Source organism: Schistocerca serialis, chromosome 9 (assembly GCF_023864345.2).
Source record: "Schistocerca serialis cubense isolate TAMUIC-IGC-003099 chromosome 9, iqSchSeri2.2, whole genome shotgun sequence".
Lineage (NCBI taxonomy): Eukaryota > Metazoa > Arthropoda > Insecta > Orthoptera > Acrididae > Schistocerca > Schistocerca serialis.
In genome coordinates, this window is record NC_064646.1 from 7,083,578 (window position 1) to 7,091,364 (window position 7,787).

At 46.5% G+C, this 7,787-nt stretch overlaps 1 pseudogene; it reads right to left on the bottom strand.

The window, feature by feature from the left end:
• Window positions 1-4,837: 4,837 nt before the first annotated feature.
• On the bottom strand, window positions 4,838-4,954 carry LOC126420090 (5S ribosomal RNA; annotated as a pseudogene).
• Between the last annotated feature and the right edge of the window lie 2,833 nt (window positions 4,955-7,787).

A 7,787-nucleotide genomic window follows, 5' to 3' on the forward strand; every position in this document is an offset into this window, starting at 1 on the left:
TCTTTGCACTCACGTAATGAAATCTAGCTTACATCGTTTCGTTTATGTAGCATGCGCTTTTATTTGTTTGGCACGTCTTTTCAGTCTCAAGCTTTTCTTTTCCTATGCAGTCTTCTCCCATTCGTTCTTTGTTGGCTGCCGACTTAGCACGGATTTCAGTGCTTTGTCAGAAAGTTTCCCCTAAATATATTAGACAGCGGAATTATTTGTTTGGATGGTATAATCTGAGGCAGAGTGTGTTGAGTGTCGTGTTTTGAGGGGGTTATCACAGAAGAATAGTCGTCACATTATTTAAGCTGCGGAGATTCGCCCTAAAACACCTGCGGGAATTTGCGCCTCTTAGAGACGTCACAGTTCGTAGTGATAGACGGTAAATCATCGAGTAGAACAGAAGTGAAATCTGGCGTTCCTCAAGGTAGTCGTACAGATAACGCTGTAATTTACCGTCTAGTAAAATCATCAGACGATCAATTCCAATTACAAAATGATCTAGAGAGAATTTCTGTATGGTGCGAAAAGTGGCAATTGGTACTAAACAAAGAAAAGTGCGAGGTCATCCAAATGGATGCTAAAAGAAATCCGATAAATTTTGGGTATACGATAAATCGCACAAATCTAAGGGCTGTCAATTCGACTAGATGCCTAGAAATTTCAATTACGAGCAACTTAAATTGGACATACCACATAGGTAATATTGTGGGGAAGGCGAAAGAAAGACTACGCTTTGTTGGCAGAACACTTAGAAGATGCGACAAACCCGCTAAAGAGACAGCCTACATTAACCTTGTCCGTCGACTGCTTGAATACTGCTGCGCGGTATGGCATCCTTACTAGGTAGGATTGACGGAGGACATCGAAAAAGTGCAAAGAAGGGCAGCTCGTTTCTTGTTATCGCGCAATAGGGGTGAAAGTGTCACTAAAATGGTACACGATTTGGGGTGGCAGTTACTGAAACAAAGGCGGTTTTCTTTGCGTCTGCATCTATTTACGAAATTTCAATCACCAACTTTCTCTTCCGAATTCGAAAATATTTTGTTGACACCCACCTATGTAGGGAAAAATTATCATCATAATAAAATAAGAGAAATCAGAGCTCGAACGGAAAGATTTAGGTGTTCCTTTTTCGCACGCGCCATTCGAGAGTGGAATGGTAGAGAAGTAGTATGAAAATGTTTCGATGAACTCTCTGCCAGGCACTTAAGTGTGAAATGAAGAGTAACCATGTAGATGCAAACGTAGATGTCATTAATTTTAAGAAATGCGGCATTGTTAATTTTGGAGACTAACTCGAAGACTTCCTTCCGGGAGAAAGTGAGTTTAAATGCAGTAGTTGTTGACAAGTCTTCAAAAGACACCCCAAAAACGAATTCACTGAATCCAGATATTGGTGGCTCCAGTTATGTAAGTGTCGTTATATCTGATTGTCTACATAAGGAGTGCGTAGGGACCTGAACATAGCATTATTGAGATGCCGAAACTGGTTGTCTAAATAAAATAAATTCTCAAAACATACGGCTGTTTGGCGATTTTGCTCGATAAATGTTCTACCGACTGCCGTCCCGAATCCACAATGGATTAACAAAGAGCAAATGCAGCAGTGCCATCGATTAATTCGTTGATTCTGCTTTTCAAATCCTACATCACACAATGTTCAAGTAAAACATCAGAAAAGTTACATGTAAGTAGTAAAAACACATTTTCCTCGTTCTCTCACCTCTGGAGCGACCTGCAGGGGAACTTTCATGGAACAGTGAACTATGCAATACTGTTACGTGGTGGTCGGATCCTATATGGATGGCTGTCAATTCAAAAACTCGAAGCTGTTTTTCCCCCTACACGGGGCTTCACCCCCACCTACACTACAACAGGAGGAGTGATACATAGAATTAATGACAATCAAACTGGCAGTAAATATACACATTAACAGATGATCCAGCGCTAACTGATCAAGTTATTCGTCACAGACATAAACTGACTCACTAAAAGTAATTGGAAGTGTTGATCCAGCTCGAGCGGTGCTGTGTTGCGACATGAAGCGGTGCAGGAGGCCAGCGTGAGACCGATATCAGAGCTCTGTGTTTCAGGCAGTAGTACAGTGTATGAAGCAGGCAAGTGGCAAGTTAACAGACTGTGAAGGTAAAGCGATAATCGATCCCATACGTATGGATTCACAGCATACCGAATATTACTGACGGATTCGGATTTCTCAGACGAACATTGTTTAGGCTGAATATTAATTGTCAGAGAGAGAATGCTTCCACACGAATAAATCGCACCACAAACAGTCACAAGTGTTGCATGGACGTCACGCCGCCTCTTTACATCTACATCTACATCTACATCCATACTCCACAAGCCACCCGACGGTGTGTGGCGGAGGGTACTTTGAGTACCTCTATCGGTTCTCCCTTGTATTCCAGTCTCGTATTGTTCGTGGAAAGAAGGATTGTCGGTATGCCTCTGTGTGGGCTCTAATCTCTCTGATTTTATCCTCATGGTCTCTTCGCGAGATATACGTAGGAGGCGGCAACATACTGCTTGACTCCTCGGTGACGGTATGTTCTCGAAACTTTAACAAAAGCCCGTACCGAGCTACTGAGCGTCTCTCCTGCAGAGTCTTCCACTGGAGTTTATCTATCATCTCCGTAACGCTTTCGCGATTACTAAATGATCCTGTAACGAAGCGCGCTGCTCTCCGTTGGATCTTCTCTCTCTCTTCTATCAACCCTATCTGGTACGGATCCCACACTGCTGTGCAGTAGTCAAGCAGTGGGCGAACAAGCGTACTGTAACTTACTTCCTTTGTTTTCGGATTGCATTTCCTTAGGATTCTTCCAATGAATCTCAGTCTGGCATCTGCTTTAGCGACGATCAACTTTATACGATCATTCCATTTTAAATCACTCCTAATGCGTACTCCCAGATAATTTATGGAATTAACTGCTTCCAGTTGCTGACCTGCTATTTTGTAGCTAAGTGATAAGGGATCTATCTTTCTATGTATTCGCAGCACATTACATTGAGATTCAATTGCCAATCCCTGCACCATGCCTCAATTCGCTGCAGATCCTCCTGCATTTCGGTACAATTTTCCGTTGTTACAACCTCTCGATACACCACAGCATCATCCGCAAAAAGCCTCAGTGAACTTCCGATGTCATCCACAAGGTCATTTATGTATATTGTGAATAGCAACGGTCCTATGACACTCCCCTGTGGCACACCTGAAATCACTCTTACTTCGGAAGACTTCTCTCCATTGAGAATGACATGCTGCGTTCTGTTATCTAGGAACTCTTCAATCCAATCACACAATTGGTCTTACTTTGTTCATTAAACGACTGTGGGGAACTGTGTCGAACGCCTTGCGGAAGTCAAGAAACACGGCATCTACCTGGGAACCCGTGTCTATGACCCTCTGAATCTCGTGGACGAATAGCGCGAGCTGGGTTTCACACGACCTTCTTTTTCGAAACCCATGCTGATTCCTACAGAGTAGATTTCTAGTATCCAGAAAAGTCATTATACTCGAACATAATACGTCTTCCAAAATTCTACAACTGATCGACGTTAGAGATATAGGTCTATAGTTCTGCACATCTGTTCGACGTCCCTTCTTGAAAACGGGGATGACCTGTGCCCTTTTCCAATCCTTTGGAACGCTACGCTCTTCAAGAGACCTACGGTACACCGCTGCAAGAAGGGGTAATCGACTGTCACTGTGAGTCAGATTGCAGCCGATGTGGGGTGCAAAGCATTACACTGCGCCAAAAAACGTCAACGGCTCCGCAAAGGCTTAACTTGCTAGAAAGCCACTTCGCCCTCGACGCCGCTGCAGTGTGTGCCGACTGACCATCCGTCCAGCTGAACCGCCAGGAGTTGCCGTCGTCAGAGAAGGCCTTCGGCGGTCGCTACCCACAAGGCCGGCTTGCGGTCTGTCTCGTTAGCGTCGCGGTGCGGTGTGGTGCGGGCGCTCACCACTGCCTCAGGAGCCGGCCAAAGGGTGCGGGTGGCCAAAGGACGACGCGAGCGACCGTCTACCCCACCGCCTGCTACACTGCTGAGCAAGTGGCCACGGGTGCCCTAGGTTTCTTCTCTCAATTTTTTTTAGATCATCACTAACCTCTTAATCTCTGGGAGTGAAAGGGCAGATCACGCAGCCAAGGAGGCGTGTCTCGATCCACAAATATGTCAGTGTACGCACTCACCTCGCTGTTGAGTTAACGAGTCATGCGTCGGTGGGAGGATGAGTGGCTGGAAGTGACTGACAATAAGCTCCGTATAGTCAAGCCCACAACGCGTGTGTGGTGTACTTCCTTTCAGCCCCGTCGACGGGACGAGGTTCTCCTCACTCGGCTTCGGATAGGCCACAGCCCTATGACGCTTGGCTTCCTGCTCCGGCGAGAGGACCCTCCAATGTGTGGCGCTTGTGGCGTCCAGGTCACTGTGCGCCACGTTTTATTGGATTGCGTTTTATTTTCTGACCAGCGGGCCGCGGCTGACTTGCCAGCGGACCTGCCATCTCTTTTAGGCAACACTCGGACGAATATGGTTTAGGGAGAGGATCTTAATTTGCTCACTGTGTGACAAGCTCGCCCATATTTTATATAAGTGGTCAAAAAAAAAAAAAAAAAAGCACTCCGTCTTCAGGTCACTAGTGGCCCATCGGGACCATCCGACCGCCGTATCATCCTCAGCTGAGAATGTGGATGGGAGGGGCGTGTGGTCAGAACACCGTTCTCCCGGTCGTTACGTTGATTTTCTTTGACCGGAGCCACTACTATTCGGTCGAGTAGCTCCTCAATTGGCATCACGAGGCTGAGTGCGCCCCTAAAAATGGCAACAGCGCATGGCGGCTGGATGGTCACCCATCCAAGTGCCGGCCACGCCCAACAGCGCTTAACTTCGGTGATCTCACGGGAACCGGTGTATCCACTGTGGCAAGGCCGTTGCCCATATAAGTGGCCAGCCAATGACAATCTACTGTTGCATTGTTGTTGTCACGTTTTCCCTTTCCTTACGTTTTACTTTCTTATGTAGCATTTTCCTTCTTCTCCCTTTCTTTGCGTGTGTGCTTCAGTTTTATTAGGTCTGCCCACATTCGTTCCCTTTAATGTGTGTAAGGGCGCTGATGACGTCGACGTTGAGCGCCCATAAGCCCCAACACACACACACACACACACACACACACACACACACACATACACACACACACACACCTCTTCATCTCGGAATAGCACTTGCAACCCAGGTCCTCAGTTATTTGCTGGATGTATTCCAATCTCTGTCTTCCCCTACAGTTTTTACCCGCTACAACCTGAGCCGTTGCGGCTTTCTCGCAGTGTGTCGACATCGGTATTCTTATGACCTTTGATTAACGTGTTGCAGTTGGAACGCAGCGCCCTCTGGTGTGGTGGCTCCGGGCACGGGGGGCGGTTTGCTGGCCAGTGAGAGCCGAGGAACGAAGCTGTAGGGAGCTCTCCCTGGGGCCTCTTCACCGTGGTGTCAGCTGTTGGCGAGCCACGAACATTGCGGTCACGTTAGCCCGTGTAGGTTAATGAGCACCGACGTGGCTTGTGCTGTGGTTTGTCAGAAGGGAAGCGTTCCCTCTCATTTTGATCCGTCTTCCTTGTCTTGTTGGTATTCAAAAGGCAATGAGATTCCAAGATCTGGTAGACATTTTAGGCTGATTCAATGGCTGATATCTTACTATAAATAGTTTTGTGTTAACATTATGTATCCGTGGTGCTTGTCGACCTTTAGCCAGTGTAAAGTAATCAGGATAATTTTAATACACTACTGGCCATTAAAATTGCTGTACCACAAAGATGACGTGCTACAGACGCGAAATTTAACAGATAGGAAGAAGATGCTGTGATATGCAAATGATTAGCTTTTCAGAGCATTCATACAGGGTTGGCTCCGTTGGCGACACCTACAACGTGCTGACATGAGGAAAGTTTCCAACAAATTTCTCATACAGAAACAGCAGTTGACCGGCGTTGTGATGCCTCGTGTAAGGAGGAGAAATGCGTACCATCACGTTTCCGACTTTGATAATGGTCGGATTGTAGCCTATCGCGATTGCGGTTTATCGTATCGCGACATAGCTGCTCGCGTTGGTCGAAATCCCATGACTGTTAGCAGAATATGGAATCGATGGGTTCAGGAGGGTAATACGGTACGCCGTGCTGGATCCCAACGGCCTCGTATCACTAGCAGTCGAGATGACAGGTATCTTATCCACAGCTCTTATCGACAGCTCGGAGACCATGGCTGTGGTTATCCTTGACGCTGCGTCACAGACAGGAGCGCCTGCGATGGTGCACTCAACGACGAACTTGGGTGCACGAATGGCAAAACGTCATTTTTTCGGATGAATCCAGGTTCTGTTTACACCATCATGCACCATTGGCTACACGCCTCGGTCACCTCTCGTTCGCATTGACGGCACTGTGAACAGTGGACGTTACATTTCAGGTGTGTTACGACCCGTGGCTCTACCCTTCATTCGATCCCTGCGAAACCCTACATTTCAGCAGGATAATGCACGACCGCATGTTGTAGGTCCTGTACGGGCCTTTCTGGATACAGAAAATGTTCGACTGCTGCCCTGGCCAGTACATTCTCCGGATCTCTCACCAATTGAAAACGTCTGGTCAATGGTGGCCGAGCAACTGGCTCGCCACAATACGCCAGTCACTACTCTTGATGAACTGTGGTATCGTGTGGATACTCCACAGGACCTCTACAGCCTATCCATCTTCTCCGGCACAGTTACCGGTGACGTGTACCTTCAGAAGCTTCAGACATTCACTTTACTCCGACACTTGTATGGAGTCGGAAGAGTTTTCTTTCAACAAGATGGTGCCCCAGCCCACTACCAAAATCGTGTTAGGGCGTATCTCGACGAAAATCTACCAGGAAGATGGATAGGTCGTAGAGGTGCTGCGGAATATCCACCACGTTCCCCAGACCTAACTCCTCTGGACTTTTACCTGTGGGGAACACTAAAGGACGTCGTTTATCGACAAACGTCAGGCACATTGGATGAATTTCGAGAATCCATCGTACATTCATGTGCAAATATCCAACTAAATACGTTGCAGTCAGTAGTTCGTGCTGCAGTTCGGCGGCATCGTTTGTGTGTGGATGTTAATGGTGACCATTTCTAACACCTACAGTGATATCTTTAAGTTTAAGCTACACTTTCACCAAAAATGAGACAACTCCGTCAATTAGTTTTGCATGTTATCGGCTTTTTAACAGTGGATACATTTTTGGACCCCTCTGTATGCATGGGACTTGATCGTTTAGTATCAAGGCAACAGCGCCTCATATCTCTGTTCCGCAGTCACGAGAAGAGATTCAACAAACGCCTGCCCTTTTGTGCAAAATGTAAGCAACCTCGTAACTCATGAATAGTTCTTGTATTTATCTGTGCGCTTGGAGCCCATTAGTCTGTTTTCTGCTGTCTAATAGTCAGGTAACCTGCTTTTAAAGCCACTGGAACATTCAAAATGTACTCGGCAATCAAAAAAATTAATATCGTTTTTGGCGAATGTCGCCCAGAGCAGCGATTCGGTTGCATGTTGAAGACTATCGAGATCGTGGCGAGCACTCGTGATCTGTACTTGCAAACATTATAAAGCTTCTAGAAAGTGGAAGCGAGGAGAATGAAATACACGAAGGAAAATAAAGAGCAACTGATTGGAGAAACGAACCCAACATTTTATCAGCAATAACACACAGTGCAGATATCCCTAACAGACATCTAAGATATACGA